Raw genomic sequence first — 23,396 nt, 5'->3', positions numbered from 1 at the left:
GAAATAATTTTAAATCAAGTTCATAATTTTAAAGGTATTGAACAATCTATTTATTTCAACGAGAATCTTCAACAAGACAATTGAAACTACTATCAGTTCCAACAGAGAAGTCTAAATAAGGTTATTGAACTCAGGGAAGAAAACAATAACAATTCAGTCTTTATCATCAAGGTATAATTATTCTCAATCAAATGTCAGGATATTTTAGACTGAACCAAAGCTTCGTTTCGGGTATTACCAGAAAAGTAATAACACAGACATTAATGATAACTATCCTTTTCTAAATCTGATTTTATGCAATGCATAATTCTAAACGCTATAGATAAATTCATTTAATCTTCACAATTCCATAAGGTAAGTACTACTATTATTAAGGGCAAGTTCAATTGCTCAGTCGTGTCTGACTCTTTGAGACCCCATGGACTGCAACATTCCGGGCTTCCCTGTCCTTCATCAACTCCCAGAGCTTGTTCAAACTCATGTCCATCGAGTCGGTGATGCCATCCAGCCATCTCATCCTCTGTTGCCCCCTTCTCCTCCTGCCTGCAATCTTTCCCAGCATCAGGGTCTTTGCCAATGAGGCAGTTCTTCACATGAGGTAGCCAAAGTATTAGATTTTCAGCTTCAACACCAGTCCTCCCAATGAATATTCAGGACTGATTTCCTTGAGGATGGACTGGTTGGATCTCCTTACAGTTCAAGGGACTCTCAGAGTCTTCTCCAACACCACAGTTCAAAAGCATCAGTTCTTCAGTGCTCAGCTTTCTTTATAGTCCAACTCTCACATCCATACATGACTACTGGAAAAACCATAGCTTTGACTAGACAGACCTTTTTAAATCATCTTACAACTAAGAACACTGAGGCAAACAGAGTTTAAGAGCTTTTTCCAGGTATCATGGAATGAATAACAGCCCCAGGCTATGAACCAAGCACTGATTTTAGAGTCCATGGCTGTTAATCTCATTTCTACAGTGTCTCCTTCCATAGAAGGACAGAGTTCAGTCTTCTTTCTCTTGATATATAATATGGATTTTAGATGATGATGGTGAAGTTGAGTAGCCCATTCACTTAGGTTTTATTAACCCACTGCCAAGGTAATCAGCAATGTTTCAGAAAGTAGCTACTCTAAAGTCCTGGCTCCTGGAGGGCGGAAGAGGATGACACAGAGCAGAATGTTTTCATAAGTATGCAACTGTGCCCTTCAAAACACCTACAGACAAGTTGTAAAAAGTCATGAATCACTGCCCTTACTCCTAACGTATCTCCTTCACAGCAAATACTGCCACCCTTCTGGAGGTCCTCCACCCTTCTGAAGGACTCTGGGAGGCAAACCTCTGCCTGTCTCTGGGAAGAGTTTACAGCTGAGGTTATGTCCTAAGCAGCCACCAGTCATCCTAGCTTCACACGAGAAATCCTGGGCAAAGAATCATTAGTTCTTCTCTCCTACAGAGTCATGGATGACGATGCATGCTCCATAGGGCAAGAATGCTATTTAATGAATGACAAACAAATGAAAAAGACAAACAGAAAATATAATAGAAAAGGGAAAAAGTAAAATATCAATCTGAAAAGTCCAATAGAGAATTTCCTGGAGGTCCAGTGGTAGGACTCTGATTCCAGTGCAGGGGGCATTGGTTTAATCCCCAGTGGGGGAACTAAGATCCCATATGACATGCAGCCCAGTCTCCCCCCCAAATAAATAATAAGTCCAATAGCCAGTATCATCAGACTGTACTTGCAAGATTTAGATTCACTACTTCCATGAAGTCACAGGGGAAAAACAAAAGGCTAATTTTACTTAAAAATATCCTTAATTGAAAAGTAACAAGCATCAGTTTTGTTCAGTCCAGGCCTTTTTATTATTCTGAGTAACAAAATCAGGAGCCTGTGCATGCAGAAAGCACTTTGGGTGCATCAGTTCAGCTCAGTCTCTCAGTCGTATCTGACTCTTTGCGACCCCATGAACCGCAGCTCGCCAGTCCTCCCTGTCCATCACCAACTGCCGGAGTCCACCCAAACCCAATTCAATTGAGTCAGTGATGCCATCCAACCATCTCACCCTCTGTCATCCCATTCTCCCCCTGCCCTCAATCTTACCCAGCATCAGGGTCTTTTCAAATGAGTCAGCTCTTTGCATCAGGTGGCCAAAATATTGGAGTTTCAGCTTCACCATCAGTCCTTCCAATGAATACCCAAGACTGATCTCCTTTATGATGGACTGGTTGGATCTCCTTGCAGTCCAAGGGACTCTCAAGAGTCTTCTCCAACACCACAGTTCAAAAGCATCAGTTCTTCAGCACGCATCTTTCTTTATAGTCCAACTCTCACATCCATACATGACCACTGGAAAAACCATAGCCTTGACTAGACAGACGGACCTTTGTTGGCAAAGTAATGTCTCTGCTTTTTAATATGCTATCTAGGTTGTTCATAATTTTCCTTCCAAGGAGTGTCTTTTAATTTCATGGCTGTAATCACCATCTGCAGTGATTTTGGAGCCCCCCCACAAAAGTCTGACACTGTTTCCACTGTTTTCCCATCTATTTGCCATGAAGTGATGGGACCAGATGCCATGATCTTAGTTTTCTGAATGTTAGAAGTTTAAGTCAACATTTTCACTCTCCTCTTTCACTTTCATCAAGAGGCTCTTTAGTTCTTCTTCACTTTCTGCCATAAGGGTGGTGTCATCTGCATACGTGAGGTTATTGATATGTCTCCCCCAATCGTGATTCCAGCTTGTGCTTCTTCCAGCCCAGCGTTTCTCATGATGTACTCTGCATATAAGCTAAATAAGCACGGTGACAATATACAGCCTTGTCATACTCCTTTTCCTATTTGGAACCAGTCTGTTGTTCCATGTCCAGTTCTATCTCTTGCTTCCTGACCTGCATACAGGTTTCTCAAGAGGCAGGTCAGGTGGTCTGGTATTCCCATCTCTTGAAGAATTTTCCAGAGTTTGTTGTGATCCACACAGTCAAAGGCTTTGGCATAGTCAATAAAGCAGAAATAGATGTTTTTCTGGAATTCTCTTACTTTTTCAATGATCCAGCTGATGTTGGCAGTTTGATCTCTGGTTCCTCTGCCTTTTCTAAAACCAGCTTTAACATCTGGAAGTTCATGGTTCACATATTCCTGAAGCCTGGCTTAGAGAATTTTGAGCATTACTTTAATAACGTGTGAGATGAGTTCAATTGTGTGGTAATTTGAGCATTCTTTGGCATTTCCTTTCTTTGGAATTGGAGTGAAAACTTACCTTTTCCAGTCCTGTGGCCACTGCTGAGTTTTCCAAATTTGTTGACATATTGAGTGCAGCACTTTCACAGCATCGTCTTTCAAGATTTGAAATAGCTCAACTGGAATTCCCTCACCTCCACTAGCTTTGTTCATAGTGATGATTCCTAAGGCCCAATTGCCTTCACATTCCAGGATGTCTGGCTCTAGGTGAGTGTGAGTGATCACACGATCATGATTATCTGGATCGTGGGTGCATAGTGAACTACAATTGTGTAGAGCAAATGTATTTATGAGATAGCTTAAACTGCAGGAAGTAGGAGCTACTTTTTTCAAAGGATATCATTTTATCTTTGAAATAATGTCTGACAATCCATGGCTATTCAGACTTAGATATTTGGCAGAAATTTTTCTCAAAAAAATAAAATAAATAAATAAATAAAAGGGAGTGAACAGAGTTTGACAATACCAACTTTGAGACTTATTATAAAGCTATAGCAATTGAGACAGTGTTCTATTATTGAAAGAATAAGATCTCTGTCTTTATAGATCCTATGTTCCAGTGAGGGAGATAGATAAGAAATAAATACATAGAAAAGGTATACTTAAAACTCCTATAAATCAACAGCAAATAAATAATCTGATTGAAAATGGGCAAATAAATGAAACATTTCTCTAAAGAAGACTTGCAAACAGCCAACAGGTATATGAAAAAATGCTCAACATCATTAATCATTGGGAAAATGCAAATCAAAACCACAATGAAATATCACCTCACACCTGGCTCTCAAAAAAGTGTAAACAAAACAAAACAAAAAAACACACAAACAAAATACATAACAATGCTGGCAAGGATGCAAGGATGTAGAGAAACTGAAACTCTTGTACACTGTTGCTAGAAAGGTAAAACGGTACAGACACTATTTAAAATGGTATGGAGATTAGTCAAAAAATAAAAAATAGACTACCGTATGACCTTGGCCACCTGATGAGAAGAGCTGACTCATTGAAAAAGACCCTGATGCTGGGAAAGATTGAAGGCAAATAGAGAAGGGGGTGGAAGAGGATGAGATGGTAAGATAGCATCACTGACTCAATGGACATGAGTTTGAGCAAACTCTGGGAGATCGTAGAGGACAGTGAAGCCTGCAGTGCTTGGGTCACAAAGAGTTGGAAATGACTTAGGGATTGAACAACAGCAATGTTCTAGCAATACCATTTCTGGGTGTATATACAAAATAACTGAAGTCAAAACCTTGAAGAGATATTAACACTCCAATGTTCACTGCAGCATTATTCATAATAACAAATGTAAACGTATGGAAACAGCCTAAAAGTCCACCAAGAGATGAAAGGATCAATAAAATCCAGTGTATATATACAATGGAATATTATGCAGCCTTTAAGAAGGATAATAATCTCATTGGGGATGTTGACAACAGGCAAGGCACCATGTGGGTAGGGATAAGGAGAATATAGGCAATCTCTGTATTTTCTTGTCAATTTTGCTGTGAACCTAAAACTGCTCTAACAAAATAAAGTCTTTTTTAAAAATAGAATTTCACCACATGCAACAGGATGGATGAAACTTGAGGACATTACAGTAAATAAGATTAGCCAGTCACAGAAGGATAAATATTGAATGATTCCACTCATATGAGGTATCTAAAACAGTCAAAGTCATAGTAACAGAGTAGACTAGTGGTTGCCAGGAGTGGGGCGTGGGGTGGGAGATGAGGGAGTTGCTGTCCAGCAGGTGTAAAAAGTTTCAGTTATAGAAGATGAATAGATTCTAGAGATCTGCTATACAATATTGTGCCTACAGCTAACAATACTTCATTGTGTACTTAAAAATTTGTTAAGAGGATAGATCTTATGGTAAGTGTTCTTGCCATAATAAAAAAGATAAGAAATAACTGAAGACTGTCATTAGTCCTATAAAGAAAATAGGCACAGTTTCATTTTCTGGTTTCCCTATTTTTGTCTGCACATCACTCCACTCTACTTACCCTTCATTGCAGAAGTCTAACCCTACGCTCCGTGCAGTACTTCAGACTAGCCCATCCCACATTGACTCTTCTTTCTCATTGATTCCAAAGCCTCTACAGACAGCATCACATGGTTTTGTATGAAACTGATGCTTTTTCTTTTCTTTTCACTTGTACAAATTTTGACTCTTTATTCAGAGATGAAAACCCCGAGAATAAGGATCCTGTCTTGTATTTCTTTGTATTCTTCACAGTGCTTTGTATTCTTTTGAACTGAGTGTGATGTAGAAATTCCCTAAATATCTGTGAAATGACTGGGGAAATAATATCCCTAAAAATATCTCCCATAGTAATTTACTACTTAGAAAACACTTAAATAAAGCCATCTCCTCCACTTCCTTCTCTTAAAATATTTTTATTTTTTTGACAACTCCTCTAATATAAAGAACTTTGGTTTTGACTCTGTAATTATTTAGAATCATATTTCTATCACTTTTCCCCTTACACTGTTATTCATATAAATATACTAGAATCTTCTGAAATTACAAGAATTCAAAAACTCCTTGGTTATGTTGGAAGCAATTATGGATATCTCCATTTCACTGTGGTGCAGGCTGAACTCTGCACCACAAAATTCATATGTTAAAATTCTCTCAGTACCTCAGACTGGGGCTGTATTTGAACATAAAATCATTAAAGAAGTAATTAGGCTTCCCTGGTGGCACAGATGGTAAAGAGTCTCTGCCTGTAGTGACAGAGACCTGGGTGCGATCCCTGGGTTGGGAAGATCACCTGGAAAAGGAAATGGCTACCCACTCCAGTATTCTTGGGGAATCCCATGGGCAGAAGAGAAGAGCCTGGTGTGCTACAGTCCATGGGGGTCACAAAGAGTCAGACAGGATTGAGTAATGAACACTTTCACATAATAGGGTGGGTCCTAATCCAATATGACACATGTTCTTATAAAAAGAAAATTAGGCCACAGAAACACACAGATGGAAGACTCAAGGAGGAAAAGATAGCCATCTGCAAGCCCTGGAGAGAGGCCTCAGAAAAAATCAACCATGTTGACTCCTGGATTTCAGACTTCAAGATTCTAGAACAGTGAGACAAAGAATTTCTGTCAAGAGATCCAGTCTGTGGGACTTTGTTAGGGCAGTCCTAGCAAACAAATATGTCTACTAATAGGGATACAGAAGATACTTATGAAATAATTAAAATAAATATCATAAAAGTAAATTGGTTCTACCATACAATCACCAAACCCTGCACTCAAAAGAGAGAGAAATAAAGGAAATAATTTTACTGAGACACAACTGAGCGAATAAGCACTAAGTCCCAAGGCCTTTGCTAGGCACATATAACTGTTTCAATCATTCATAAGTGAGTGGATGCAATAAAATGCCTGTCAATAAGCAAAATCTATAACTTAAAAAAACTATCCACAAATACAGCAACGAACATCAAAATAAATAACCCAAAGAGTTAAAATTGCATCTACTGCCTGGGAATTGGAAGAGGAGTAAGGGAGATTTCTCACTTTGATTTCAGTAACTAAATTTCACCCTCAGAGCTCCCAAATCTCTTTCATATGCCTAATTATCCTCTTAATCTTCAGCCCAGATATGCTACTACATAGCAGGAATTTCTACCTGAATATAAGGAAGTCACTGCAAACTTTACATGACCAAAATAAAATCCATTTTACTTTTCCCATGTATATTTATTTCCCAATAGAATTCTGTATGAATTAATGTTTGTGTCCCCTGCTAAATTCATATATGGAAATCTTACTCCCAGAGTGTGGTGCCCTGGGAGGTGATTAGGCTGTAAGGGTGGAGCCCTCACAGGTGGAATTAGTACCCTTATGAAAGACACGCCCCTGAGAGCTCCCTATCCCTTCTGCTGTGAGACAGTAAGACCAGCTGGCTGCCTGTGAAGCAGGAAACACATTCTCACCAGATGCCAAATCTGCTACCACCTTGATCTTGGACTTCTCAACCTCCAGAATATTGAGAAGTAAATGTTTGCCACTTAAGGCACCCCAGCCTGTGGTATTTTTGTTACAGTATTCTGAACTACAGCAGCTTCTCACAGTGAATGGTCCCCCACTTGGGCATCTGTGGTAAAAACTACAGGGCCATCTTTTTTACCCTCCCAGGGCCGTGTCTCTTAGGGACTAATCCCAACATTTTATTTCCTCTCCATTCCCACTAAAACTCCTCAGCTCAGGACTCCATTACTTCTCATTCTCCTGATGACCTTTGCTGAGGAAACACTAGAGTGATCTTTCCAAAATGCAAATCTAAGCATGTCACTCCACCACTTACAATTCTACAGTGCCTGCCTTCCCCTGCCAAACCACTCAGCATGGCACAAAGGCCATTCATGATCTGATGCCTACTTAACTTTCCATCACTAGATCTATTACTGTCCGCTGTGTACCACGTTCTAGGAATATTGAACTTCAGTCAGCTTTCTATTTCCCAAGGATAGATTAACCACATTATAGGGAGAAAATGGGTGAAAATGGGCCAAAGACAGCTTACTTGTAAAGAAAAAGAACTCAAATTGTAGTGGATTAGAGAAATATCTACATATCAGAAAAGTCTATTATTTATAATTATATAGGAACCGTTCCAGTTTTACATTGTACCCATTGCAAATAAGAAACGCCCCTTCACCTAGACAGTCAAAATTGGCTATGTGCATATGCAGTCTGTTAGCTGCTTTTTGGAGCAGGAGCAGCTTTCTGCAGTTTGTCTGACGCTCTGGGCAAAAATCTATTTCTTAGGACAATGATGGTACTAGAAGTCTCTTTGCTGTGCTTTCTCCCAAGACTTGTTTTTATTTATTTTTCTCAAACAGAGAACCCAGAGAATGGCAACACAGGTGAGAGGAAGAGCAACACAGAACAGAACCCAGAATTTTGTTCTGAAGCCTTTGTGACCTTGCACTGACACATATGCTCTTAAAATTCCTTCAGTTCATTGTTACACTGAGGTCTGCCTCACTGAGAGTCAAGGGGCAGTCAGGGATTGTAGGGAGAAAACCCTGAGAATGGCAGGTAATTTAATTTCCAAGTTGATGGCTTGACTGTGAACTAGTATTTGTGTGATGATGAAGGAGAGAATGACAGTGAGAGAGAAGAATTTTCTGCCAAAAACAGAGGCCCCAAATAACTGCTTGCTGCAATGTTTAGAAAACAAAAATGTTTATTTAGTGAAAATATTTATTTAGTGTTTTTGTAGTGAAAATATTTATTTAGTGTTTATGTAGTGAAAAATATTATTCTCATCAAAAAAAGGGAAGAGGAACAACAAGGTCCTCCTATGTAGCACCAAGAACTATATTCAATATCCTATGATAAACCAAATGGAAAATAATATATTTAATATATATTTTCAATTATATGTATATTCAATTATATATATATATAAAACTTAATCACTTTGCTATATAGCAGAAATTAGCACAATATTGTAAAGCAAATAAAAAGAAAATCAGAAGAGGAGAAAGAGGAGTGGGAGAAGAAAGAGATAAAGACCCACTGACCTCATGCAGACAATTTAACATCCTAATGAAATGTGTTTGAATTAAATATCAATCTTGTGTCACAGTTGTATTAAATTGGATCTGAACAATGTTTTATCTGTATTCTCCTGATTTCCATTACCCCAGTAAATAAGATAATACAGAGTTGATATAGTTTTTCAAAACAATGATTCCCAAATATCCCAAAGCCCTTTTATGTGTGAGGGTTCAGTTGCAAAATCTGTCTGACTCTTTGCAATCCCAGACTGTAGCCTGCCAGGTTCCTCTGTCCATGGGATTTTCCAGGCAAGAATACTAGAGTGGTTGTCATTTCCTTCTCCAAGAGATCTTCTTGACCCAGAGATTGAACCGTGTCTCTCACATCTCCTGCACTGGCAGGCATATTCTTTACCACTGCACCAGCTGGGAATCCCCCAATGCCAATTACATGCATTGTGTACATGGATGGTTTTTAAGGCTTGTTGAGAGTCATTGTATACAGTGGGCGAGGGAGTGGTTTGGAGTCATACAAACATGATTTGATGCCTGGCTATGACATATTCTGAGTGATTTTGAACAACATACTTGAATCCTTATTATTAGTCTTCTCATCTGTAAAAGGAAAAATTCCACTACACTCATATAATATACGAAATAATTAGCCACGTGATTTGAATGGTAAAGACAATAATTGGTAGCTACATTGAATAAAAGTATGAGTCAACAAAATCTAAAATATATTTGAGTATACTAATTTAATAGTCAAGCAATTCAGAAAAAAAAAATTCTATCCACTGTCAATAGAAAAGTGTATGGAATTTTTTTCATAATTAATGATGAATTACTGCATTTCTGGGTTTCCCTGATGGCTCAGACAGTAAAGAATCTGCCTGCAATGCCGGAGACCAGAATTCTCCTGGAGGAGGAAATGCTGACCCATACCAATATTCTTCCTGAAAAATCCCAGGGACAGAGGAGCTTGGTGGGCTACAGCCCAAAAGGATTGCAAAGAGTTGGACACCACTGAGCAATTAAGCACACACAGCACAATCTGTCTTTTATTATGGGATATCAGCCAAGAGTCTAGGATGGTGCAAAGAAAACTATTTTCTTTCCCTATCCCACTAGTTGGATTCATTCACATGAATGTGGGTTGAGATTAGTAGTATAATACCTGAGGGTGGAAAAGAATAATGCTCATTGCCCGTGGCAATCACTCCAAAGTGATTACCAAGTTGAAGTCACATATAAAATGTCCTATTAAGTTAGGATAAGTATAATATTGGGTTTCCCTGGTGGCTCAGATAAAGAATTTTCTTGCAATGTAGGAGCCAGGGTTTGATCCCTGGATGGGGAAGATATCCCTGGAGAAGGGAATGGCTGTTCACTCCAGTATTCTTGCCTGGAGAATCCCGTGGAGCGAGGAGTCTGGCGGGCCACAGTCCATGGGGTTGCAAAGAGTCAGGCATGATGGATTGACTAACACAAGTAGAATATTAGAACTTGAATTTCTATTTGTAACTTCTGTAAACAAGGGAGATTAACAGTGTTCAAAGACAACAATGTAATTCTTTGTTTGACTTTTACATATACATTGTTTAGGAGAAATGTTTAAGAGAATCATTTCCCCTTTATTAAGGTGTTTAGCTTAATCAAGGTCTACAGAGGGTTCAGTTAGATAATGACCTTCTCTATGTTGGACTGAGTTGTGTCTTCCCCCAAATCCAGACATTGAAGTCCTAACCCCCAATGTGACTGTATCTGGAATTGGGTCTTCAGAGAAGTAACTAAGGTTACATGAGGTCATAACGGTGGTACCCCAGTCCATACATGAATGGTGTCATTACAAGAAGATACCAGGGATGTGGGCACAGAGGAAAGACAAGGGGAGGGTGTGGTGAGAAGGTGGATGCCTGTAAGCCAAGGAAGCCTGGGGAGAAACCAAACCTTCTGACACATTGATCTCTTCCAGCCTCTGGAGAGGTGAGCAGATAAATTTCTATTGTTTACGCCATCTGGTCTAGTATTTGGTAGGGCAGCCCTCACTGACTAATACACTGACATATATCTGCTAATTTATTAGGAACAGAACTCAGTCCTGAAAAAGTTATTTAAAAGAGTCTGAGATTTTGTGTTCATGCTGAGATGCACTATAAGAACCACTGAGAGAAAACTCAGTCTATATTCAAGCATATCTGTACATAACCTCTAAAACATACTCCAGTTACCTACTTCCAAATTACGTATTTCCAAGATCTCCACTGCTTCCACTTACATTGCTACCACGCTAGTCCAAGCTGTTACAGAGTCTCACCCGAACTCCTGTGCCAGCCCCTTGAGGTTCACCAGCATCCATTCTTTTCCTCTCCCACAGCCCAGTCTTCACACAGCTTTGAGTAATCATTTTATTAATAAAACACAAACTAGGATGTAAACTCCTGTTTAACTCTTCTGTTGACTACTGAAGTTTTCAATCTTTAGCAGGTAAGTCCCTGAGAATCTTGTCACGCTTGACCCTCTTCTGTGGCATGAAGCTCCTGTTACTCCAGTCTCGTTAGCCAGAACCTGACAAGCACTTTCTGATCTTAAAGAGTTTTTATTTGCTGTTTTCTCTGCCCAGAAAACTCTTCCTTAGACATCTTCACAAGGCTAGATTTTGCTTGCCATTCAAATGTAAGCTCAGATAGCACCCTCCTGAAAAGGACTTCATGGAAACTCTTATTTCACACCACTTTTCCCTATCTGACATTTTCACAAATGTTTATGCATTTACTGTCTATGTCAGCTAAGTGCAAGTTCATGAAGATAGGGACTGAAGCTACCTTTTTTCACCCCTGTGTCTCTATATTGAAAAGATATAATCTAGATATATAACAATTAATAAACTCTCACTATTCTAATAAAATTCTAGTTCTAGAAATAACGAGCTGATATAAGAAATACCCCCAATTCTGTCATGTTGATGCTTAGAACATGCTTTGGGTAAGAGGGTTGTGTGTGAATGAGAGGAAGAGGTAAAGAATTGAAAAAATAACCACTTAGAATTATTATCACCTGGAGCCTGAGCAGTTATATAGATTTTTCTTTTTTCTTTTGTTTTGATATCCCTGAATAAACGGGACACTGGAAAACAACTTTTTACTTTCTCTTGGAGTAGCGATGGCGTCTCAAACTTCATGTTCCGTTTCATCAGTGACCCTGGAAGCAGCGAGGGTGACATTTTTTGCTGCTCCTCCCATGGCAGTCACGGTCAATGGGGCCATCTCTCAGATTGAGGGCCAGCTCTCTACTAAGCAGTGAGGCATGACTACAAGAGGGACTATCTAAAGGTCGGTAATTAAGACCATCCTCAGCAAGTAGTTCTAGGTTCCTTTAAGAGATTACAAACAATAGGAAGATAAATGAAACATCAGAGGAATCACAACTCTGTTCTCCACAGAACTGAAAGAGTAGCACTGACATATAGATAGCTAGTGGGAAGATGCTCTATAGCACAGGGGCTTAGCTCACTGCTCTGTGACAATCTAGAGGGGAGGGATGTGGGAGTGGGAGTGAACTCAAGAGGGAGGGGATATATATAGACATGTAGCTGATTCATGTTGTTATATAGCAGAAACTAATACGATGCTATAAAGCAATTATACTCCAGTTAAAAATAAATAAATAAATGAAAGGCAAGGGTGGGATGATTTGAGAGAATAGCACTGAAACATGTATATTACCATATGTGAAATAGACCACCAGTCCAAGTTGAAGCATAAAACAGGGCACTCAAAGCCGGTACACTGGGACCACCCAGAGGGATGGGATGGGGAGGGAGCTGGGAGGGGGGTTCGGGATGTACAGCCACATGTACACCCGTGGCTGATTCATGTCAATCTATGGCAAAAACCACCGCAATATTGTAAAGTAATAAGCCTACAATTAAAATTAATTAAATTTTTAAAAATAAAGGATTTTTAAAAAATCAAAGTAAGTAGATAGCTGCAGCTGCTTGCACTTTCTACACTCTCTGAGGGTGGCTAGGGAAGGTGGAGATGGCTCGAAGGAAGTCGACAGCTGAGAACTGGAATCTGGGGAACAGTGGTGGAGTTGTATAGAGTTCCCTTTCCTCGAAGTAAACCACAATTTCATTTTTAAGGTGGAACGTCTAGGAGACACAGCTGTGATTTTACCTAGCACTCCACAGACCAGTGCCAATCTACTGTTGCCCCACCAAACTAGTTAAAGAAGACAACCTATAAAAGCAAATGTAGAGAAAATAGTCAAGGAAAACAAGATCTTCATTTAATTCCTTTACAGTGTGGTTAAAGGTCTTAAATTAGAGAAAGAAGAGAACTATCAGAACTTTTCAGAAAGTCCAGCAACTTCAACATAAAGAAGTTTGGAATTAAAAAAAAAATTAAACACACAGAGAGTGAATAGGAAGAAAGTATATGTTTAAACAATGCCTTCAGGAATATCAGTGCATGTGGGTTTGAATTGCTTGATACAGGGTCATGTAATGATCTTCAAATTGATTTTCTGAATGACACTCTTCCCAAACAAAAATTAAATGAAGAAAAAACAAAACTGATGAAGCAGGTTCATGAGAAAGAAGACTCTTCAGAACTTAAAACTAACCAGTCCATCCTGAAGGAGATCAGTCCTGGGTGTGCATTGGAAGGACTGATGCTGAAGCCGAAACTCCAGTACTTTGGCCACCTCATGCGAAGAGTTGACTCATTGGAAAAGACCCTGATGCTGGGAGGGATTGGGGGCAGGAGGAGAAGGGGATGACAGAGGATGAGATGGCTGGATGGCATCACCAACTCGATGGGCATGAGTTTGAGTAAACTTTGGGAGCTGGTGATGGACAGGGAGGCCTGGCATGCTGCAATTCATGGGGTCGCAAAGAGTCGGACACAACTAAGTGACTGAACTGAACTGAACATATATAGATAAAAGAGGAGCTTGTCTTAGTCACAGTTGTTAACAAAGAAGTAGAGAAGCCTCAGCCAACTGTTGCTCTGAGTTGCAGTCAGCTCTGTCTAAAAATCTAAGCCTTACTCAGTCGATAGACCACTAAGGGTTAGATGAGAAATTGCTACACTATACTGGGGCTTCCCAGGTGACTCGGCCAGTAAAGAATTTGTCTGCAATGCAGGTGATCGGGGTTTGATCACTGGGTTGGGAAGATCCCCTCGTAAAGGGAATGGCTACCCATGCCAGTATTCTTGCCTGGAGAGTTTCATAGACAGAGGAGCCTGGCGGGCTACATGGAGTTAGTTGTAGAGTTGGACATGATTGAGCAACTAACACTTTCACATATACACTTTTATCCCCCTTATAACTTCTACTCATTTGGAAATGGAGTTGAAGGGGCCATAGTGGACCATGAGTCACTTAGGACTAACTATCCATTAACTTCACTACTGAAGTCGATAGAACTGCTTTGTACCCATTTAACCTTCCAGGCCAGTCTGTATGACAGGCATTCTATCAATCCAGGATTTTGTTAAAATTTTTGTTTCATTTTGGAATATATGTATTTTTATGAGACATTTCTTCCCTACTTGAGACAGAATGAAAATCTCTGTTCCTGGTAACCAGATTCTATGTAGAATAGTGCCCAGGAAGTATTAATCCCAGTAGACATTGTCCTTAATATATCCGTATTGTTATGTTCATATCTTGGTTTTCAGTTTTGTGGAAAAAAAAATCTATCATTTTAAATACCCAAATATATAGTACATAAATAATTTATAAAGTGTATAAATGTTAAAATGATATTATCAGGCTTCCCTGGTGGTTCAGTGGCTAAAACTCCTGCTCCCAATTCAGGAAGACCAAGCTCGATCCCTGGTCATGGGACTCGAACTCACATAATTCAACTAAGACCTGGTGCAGCCAAATACATAAACTACTAAAATATGATATTTTATTGACCTAGACATATTTATTGACCTAGAAATCAATGTTTATGACAAATTAAAACTGAAAAAAGTTTATATATAATTTGCAAAAGAGATCATAAATTTTAACTTTTCTAAATAAAGTTTTAAAATAGAGTTTGCTAACAAATATTACTTATATCTTTAAATGATCCTATTCTGCTCATTTTTAAATTATTTACTGATCAGCATTAATATTAAATTTTTACTTCAATTAATTTAAATCATTTTTACAGTGTGCTTCTTGAGCAATGTTTTCTTCTTTTAGTATCATATGAGATTCAGTGAACTAGTATTTCATTCTGATTTGAACACACTGTATATTAAAAGGTTCCAATATTTCAAAAATTGCTTCAAATGGCTGTTCTATCCTGGATAATTTATTGCTCTGTCTTTATTATTAAAATATGAATGTTGTTGTTGTAGTTACTATCCAACTCTTGACACTGCCAAATAATTAATATTGTAAAATTTACTGACTAGAAATATGTATATGTGGGTGTAAATATAAATATATTACTGGGAAAAGGTTAAAAAATAAATACTGTCACAAATAAATGATCTTTGGTGCTCCCATTTGCCATGATCCTGTCTTTCCCAAATAATTTAACATGCTATATCTATTCATTTGAAAATAAAAGCACATAAAACCTCTACATTATAGCACATTTCAGAGGGAAGCATTGCCCATTTAAATAACGTTACCAAAATATTATGTCATTGCAACTCAAGACTTTCAATTGAATTGGATGGGATAGCTGCCAGTTGGAGCGATACTCTTGAATCAGAAAATAAAAATAAAATTGTGGTTTGTAAAATGAGCATCATTTTACAATCCTTTACTTTGTAACTCATTAAATTTTGTAACATTAAATCATATGTTTCGATTGTGAATCATAAAACAAAGAAGCATGTGCTTTTTATAAAGAATCTCAGGATGAGCATCCCTATGCAATCACTTCATTGTGCTCTCATTTTCATACCTGGAAATCCACAAGATAAGGACTTGGTATATGAGAACTAAATCACAATATAATGTTCCTGAATAAAGAATGCAACTGTGAATTTGCTAGTACATATAGCTCTCATTGGGGCTTCTTCAGTGGCTCAATGGTAAAGAACCCGCCAGCCAATGTAGGGGATACAGGAGACAGGGGTTTGGTCCCTGGGTTGGGAAAATCCCCTGGAAGAGGAAATGGCAACTCACTCTAGTATTCTTGCCTAGAAAATCCAACGGATGAGAAACCTGGTGAACTGCAGTCCATGGGATTGCAAGAGTCAGACATTGCTTAGCAACTGAGCACGACACAAAACAGTTCTCATTAAATTGGGGATTTAAAGTAAAACAGTAAGCTTATTGATATAAGACTTTTTAAGAAGAAAGAGTGGTAAGGTGAACAGGAGATGTGATTTTTGTCATTCTACACCAAGTATTTTCCAGCTCTGACTAGGTATCTCACAATTAGAATTCCCTATGAAAAATATAGGTGGCAAAATATCATAATAGAAAAAAAATACACGAATGCTTAGATTTAACTTACATGGAAATAAACTGGAGGTATATTGAGTATTTCAAAAAAGAAAAACATATTTCAAGGCGGGGGGGATGTCTAGATAAATTTTCAAGTGGTAGCATATGGTTAAATAATTTTGAAATTTTCCCGAGAGCATATGTTATGGCTATGTTCTGTAACTATGTAACTTTTATGTATTCTACTGTTCATCAAATGGGAATATAAGTATTTCAACTTAATAAGTATCCATAATTTAGTCTCTATGAAGGCAATATTACAGATGATGAGGTGAGATTCATTTTTTTTCAAAACCAAAAATGTTCTTCCAAAGTGAAATCTTAGTAGTCCTTAGTATGGCACAAATATTATTCATGTCTCACTATTCCAGTGAGCCAAGAGATCTCTTGCAAAGCTCTTAATCTCTATTCCAAGGTAACAGAATCTTTTTCTTCCCACACATAATCTCATTATGAGTCAATTCAACACAAAATAGTCTCATCACCTGCCTTTTGAGTACTGTTCATCTGTAATAAATCAGTATACATATATACAACAATTATACTTAACAATGATACTTACAATTTAAAAAAAATCATGAGATTTTTTTAAAGGTGTAGATGCTTTATGGTTGCTTTTTTAAAGGTATTCCTTGAATGGTTATAATTTCAATATGGAACACTACTAATTAAAATTAAATTGGTATAGACATTTATTTCAACTTTTACTGATAATTGATTATGAAAAAGGAAAAAAAAACAGAAATTTGTATCTTGATACTCAAGTACAAATTGTTTTTTTTTTTTTTAATTTACCTACATCTAGGTACATATGACCTCTCAAAATCCTCTATGATCAGATGACTTCCATCAAAGTCTAATTTGGATTGAACCAAACTGTCAAATACAATAATCCTCCTTTATCAGAGGGTTCCCCGGTGGCTCAGATGATAAAGAATCTGCCTGCAGTGCAGTAGACTCAGATTTTACTGCAGGGTCAGGAAGATCCCCTGGAGAAGAAAATGGCAACCCACTCTATATTTGCCTGGAGAATACCATGGACAGAAGAGCCTGGTGGGCTATAGTCCACTGGGTCACAGAATTGGACATTTCTGAGCAACTAACACTTTTGCTTGCTTTCCCTTAACTGAGGTTTCAATATCCATGGTTTTAGTTACCTAAGGTCAACCAAGATCTGAAACTATTATATGAAAAATTCAAGAAATAAAGAGTTCTTAAGTTTTACATTGCACACTGGACTGAGTAGCATGATGAAATCCTGCCTAGTACTGCTCTATCTTGGCTGGAGAGCCTAACTGTCAACATCTTTTTCATGACATCCATCTTGTCATGGCTCAGTGATCTAGGATTATCCTAAGCAGATGATCCTCCTTCTGGACAGTCAGAAGATCAATAGTAGCTTAATGCTGTCTCATACCACCTATCCATTCACATCACCTCATCTCATCACACAGTCACTTTATCATCTCACAGTGAAATGGAACAGGACCCTACGGTCCTTGCCCCCCTCATGCCCTTGCCTTGTAGAAAAACTTTAGCTAAAGCATAATCAGAGAAGTAAGAAAATGCTGAAGCAAATGAAATCTGTCAAATAGGACAAAACAATCATAGTTTAGTCACCAAGCAAAGTCAAGGACCTTTAGTTCCTTTTCATGGGTTGTAGATAAAATTCTGAGCCATATCCTGTGAGCTGTCTTATAGATGCTGAAGCCCCCACCAAGTGGAAGATGTTAACTACATGATGACCAGCCTGTAGCCATGACACAATGCAGAGAACTGACCTCAAGGAACTGGGGGAAAAAAAAAAAACTGACCTTAAAACTAAAGATTAACTGTGCTTACAATAACACAGGTCAGACCACTGCATGACCAATTTCAAGATGGCTGTCAGAGCTGAGTGTGCTGTTTCTGCAAGTAACCCACTCCCTCCAGCAATAAAAGCTCTTGTCCACCAATTGTCAGTGGAGGTGACTTGGCCTTTGGATAGAAGCCACCCACCCCAACTCCCTGCCATTGCTGGCATGCAAAATAAAGCACTTTTCCTTTCCACCAACCTTGCTTCTTTATTGGCTTTTGATCAGTGAGCAGTCAGACTTCGTGTTCAATTTTAAGAAACAGAGATCACATTCATATAACTTTACAATGTATTTTTATAATTGTTCTACTTTAGTTACTATGGTTAATCTCTTTCTGTGCCTAATTTATAAATTAAACTTTATCATAGGGAAAATTTTAGTGCTATTCAATATTACTATATTGTGTATAGGAGTTGGTACTATCCTCAGTTTCAGGCGTCCACTGGTGGTCTTGGAACGTGTTCTCCAAGGATAAGCAGGATTACTGTAGTAAAAGGACTCAGGGCTGATTGTTTAGCCTCAGTTTAAATGAATAATGCTCACCAGATCATGACATGAGTCCAAGTTATTTTCTATGTTCCAACATCAGATAATACCTACAGAATATGGGCAGACTTTTGGAATGAACTCTCTAATTCTCTTGATTCATTTTCTACCTCTAACTAAAATGTTGCTATAATTATATTAACTCAAATTCTATCATAAATCTAAAGCATACTAAATCTGTCCACTCTAAACATTTACTGTTTCTTATTTTTACATGAAGGGAGACATGGGGCAACATAAAATAGTTACATCTCTACTCCAAAGAATTATACATTTTCAAATTTATTCTTATTTTAATGCCATGAACATGAACAATATAATTTTACTGAAAATGAGTCCAAAAAAGTTAACCTTTAGTAGTTTACAAAAAGAGAAAAAGTCACTATTGAGTGCTTTTAAGTACAATAAAGCTGAGATGATTTAATTATTCCATTTATGTTAATGAAACCATTCTCTGATCACTAATTATAATCTAGTTAAAAAAATAGTACTTGATGTACTTTGGAATTGTAGTATTTATCCATTCTGTAAGGTAATTAGCATTAAGAAGAGTAACATATTGGAACACAGCAATTTAAGGTGACAAAAATTGCTGGAATAAAATCACATATAGTCCTTTGGAGATTTCTCACAGTACTTTTAATGAAAATTTTGATGGGCTATTAGTTTTCATTAATGGTAGTTGGAGTACTTAGAGAAGACAACTATGTGCTATACTTAGTACTGGGCAAATTGCCTGGATATATTTCATATATTACTGTTACTTTAATGAATAGTATTAAGGCAATTAAAAGACTGATGACTTAGAAAATTTAGGTGGTGTATTCGAAGTTCTTTGAACTAAGTGACACTGTTCACTGTACACTAAAAAATAAATTATCCCTTTTGAAAAAGTATGATTTGAAAGCAGAATCACTTAAAATACTTAGCATAATTATAGTACATTTAAAATAGACTGGTTGTATATATTGAATTACAGAGAGAAATGGAATATAATAATTAAATCACTGCATCTTTTACTGAAAAAGTGGCTGTAAATATGATTTTGAAGTAAATATCATTTAAATCTTTTTAAATAATATGCTATTTGGCCAGCTTTTCATCATCTGTATTTTCTGAAGTAGAACATGCTTACATAATTCAGGTATAGACATGACAATACTCATTATATAAATATCTATTATAATTGCACTGATGATCATTTATATACCTAAGAGAATTAACATTTTTTTTCAAACCTTGTGATAGAACTGAAAAATAGATATTTTTTCTGAACTGTTTTAAAAATTCTTCATTAAAATAATCATTCTCAAGCATTATATTCCATGTTTCACAAATGTTATGAATATTTTCTACTGAGTAATATTTTATAAAGGCATACTCTGGTGTCTAGATTTTAATCTCTCAAAAAAACTCAAGCTTTCTTTAAAAAATATGATAATAATTTTTCTAAATTGAGATAATTTTCATTGGCATGATACAATTTTATAAACATATAAATATTCAAGCTTTTAATTTTAGAACATTTGAAATTAAAGCAACAAACTATAAGTTCTACAAAGTTAAGTTTGTTCTAAATAACTATAATTAATTTCTTCATGTGACTGATTTATAGTTATTTCTATAAACATTAACCATAACAGCTTGAAATAATCATATTTACTAGAAGTTTCTCTTCTTTCTTATTAAAATGCATAATCATTAATAGCAACTTTGTATAAAATAAATTGGAAATAAAGCAAAACACATGGGGCAGAACTAATTTCATCATCATTAAGAATTTCAACACACGCAAACTAAAAGCTTCCCTTTAGAGAAATAAAGTTAATGTAGATGATTACTTTTAGCTCATATGCATAAATTAACTATATATTCTATTTTACTAGATTAGTTTAATGGCAGCATTAGAATTACACACACATATCAGGAATTTTTTAAACATAGCATAGCAAAAGTTCCACTGAGGAGGAAAGTGAGGTGAATACCTAGAGCATTAAAACAAGCAAAAAGTAAATAAATAAATAAAAACAAAAACTCACCTAAAAGCAAAAAGTATTTGAAAATATGATCCATAGTAAATTTGAATTTCCTGTTTTCTCTGTCTCCCTCAAATGTTCTTCCCCCAAGTACCTGAATGACTCACTCCTTTACTTCCTACAGATTCTTGCTCAGCTGCCATTTCCCATTGAAAACTTGCTGTGACCTCTACACATAAAATTGTGATTTTTCTGGTTCCTTTCTCCCAAATCAACTCTGCATTCCCTGTTCTTATGCCTGGGTTGAATTTTCTCTATTAGTGTCTTTTACCACCTGACAAACTTTATTTTACTTGAGTATTTGCTTTTATAGCTGACCCTTGGAAAACTCAGGAGTTAGAAGCACTGCACCCTCCTGCAAGTTGAAAATCTAAGTATAACTTATAGTGAGCTTTCTGACTATGTTCTCCATCTTTATCTGCATCCAAGATCTCAACCAAATGCATATCTATTGCAGTAAATACTGTAGCATTTACTGTGGGGAAAAAAATCTCTGTATAAGTGGATCCATGCAGATCAAATCCATGTTGTTGAAGTGTCAAGGGTACACTATTTTCCCACACTAGGAATACTGACCCTTTAGTAATGGAATTGTTACATGCTGCATGCCCTGCTGTTTACCTAGCATTTACATGGTGCCCAGCTCAAAAGAGTCACTTGATAAAAGGTTGAATTGGTAAATGAATCAAAATTGGGACAGATAAGCACGCTCTCTGTATTATGATATAAGTATAAACAGAAACATAAGAGAAGCAAATCTTGATTCTTTTTCATTAAGTTACATTTAAAAGCAAGAAAGAAAACATGAAAGAACTATATATCCCCTCCTTTCTCTGCCATCTATCCCTATCTTTCTCTTCAAGACAATTTCATACCAGCAGCTCTTACAAACACCAAGTGTTTGGTTTTATTCATATATTTTAAAGACTTTCTATTTTAATCAAAAACTGTGATAACAGGCCTACAGTCACAATATCAGGTTTTGTACAGGTGCTTGTTCTCTGAGGATCAGGAGTCTTTTTGGTATGAGCAAGTTTCTGAAATTCAGCTCTATTGACATTTTGGGCCAAACAGTTCCTTGTCATGGAGGATTCTACTGAGTCTTGTAGGTTGCTTACTAATATTCCTGGTTTTCACCCCACTTCCCTGGTGGCTCAAGTGGTGAAGAATCCGCCTGCCATGTGGGAGACCTGGGTTCAATCCCTAGGTTGGGAATACCACCTGGAGCAGGGCATGGTAACTCACTCCAGTATTCCTGCCTGGAGAATCCGCATGGACAGAGGAGCCTGGTGGGTTGTAGTCCACGGGGTCACAAAGAGTTGGACACAACTGAGCGACTAAACACAGCGCAGAATGTTAGTGGAAACCCTTTCTTATCAGCAGCTGTGACCTCAGTGTTTTCCGACACTGACAAATGTTCCCTGGTAGACAAAATCACCTTGGGTTTGAGAATCACTGGCATAGTGAGAAGAAATAAAACTCTGGAGGTAGACAGAATTATGTTAGAGATCTAGCTTTGACCTTGAGCCACCCACATTATTTTCAGAGGCAACACTGCAGTTTCAATATCTCTTTTGCATGGTTGCTGCATCTATAAGCACTAATGTGTAAATTTAGACAGTAGATGCTCTCTGAACAATATTTACTGAGATAAACAGTGAAGCATAAAAAGCACATGATTTAAAAAATATATCTAAATTTTTAAAATAAATGCATGTGTGTGTGTCTGCATGCTAAGTAGCTTCAGTTGTGCCTGACTCTTTGTGACCCTATGGACTAGGGGCCATGAGGCTCCCCTGTCCTTGAGATTCTCCAGGCAAGAATAATGGAGTTAGTTGCCATGCCCTCCTCCAGGGGATCTTCCCCACTGAGGGACTGAACCTGTGTCCCTTATGTCTGTTACATTTGGCAGGTGGGTTCTTTACCAATAGTGCCACCTGGGAAAATAAATGCATACATGTGAAAAAAATTGGAGCATTCTGTATAGCTTTTTTAATGTAATTATTTTCAATTAAAAATGTATTCTAGAGAGTAGTTCAAATCAACATATAGATTTACTTCATTTTAATAGCTGCATAATATTTCATTTTATACGAACATTTCATGATTCATTTTAAAGTCCTTTACAATATACATGAAGGTTTCTTCCCCCAGACTTTTCTAATTACAAGTACTACTGCAAAGTATATTCTTACATACGTATCAGTGCACATATATCCTAGTTAACTATAGCTACAAGACAAGTTTCTGGAGGAAACACAAGCACATTAAAGATGAAGAATCATGGATTAGAAAGCTTGCTACACTATTTACTAACCAGGTAACAGTGAGTGGTTAATTTAGGCTACTGAACCTCGGCTGGGAGCTCTGGAGTAAGCAGTGTTAATGGTCTCTTTCTCAGGGGACTGCTGTGAGAATTGCATGAGTTACAATTTGTAAATTAAATACTAGAATGCTTTATTTATTTAGACCATCAATTACTATCATTAAAGAGAATAATGCTGGTTAGGCCCAGCTGTGAGAGACTACCTTTAAGAGCTAAAGTTTTTGTTTTGTTTGTTCTAGAACTTATCACTTGTGTGTGCTTTGAGATAATTTCTTCTTCTTCTTCTTCTTCCATCAAGCTGTTTAGTTCCCTTGACAACAAGCATTATTCAATACAGCACTTCTTTCCTTGCTTTTCTACATACATATGTATATTAGAGTATGTGTCAGAAATGATTATGTTTACATGCTTA

At 37.3% G+C, this 23,396-nt stretch overlaps 1 protein-coding gene across 1 annotated transcript in view; it reads right to left on the bottom strand.

Annotated features, from left to right (window-relative positions):
* The window catches only part of LRP1B (LDL receptor related protein 1B), a 1,867,078-nt gene that overhangs the window by 619,874 nt on the left and 1,223,808 nt on the right, over nucleotides 1–23,396 (bottom strand). The window lies entirely within an intron of this gene.

Source organism: Dama dama, chromosome 33 (genome assembly GCF_033118175.1).
Source record: "Dama dama isolate Ldn47 chromosome 33, ASM3311817v1, whole genome shotgun sequence".
NCBI classification, from domain to species: Eukaryota; Metazoa; Chordata; class Mammalia; order Artiodactyla; family Cervidae; genus Dama; species Dama dama.
This window is presented reverse-complemented; position numbering and strand designations above follow the sequence as displayed.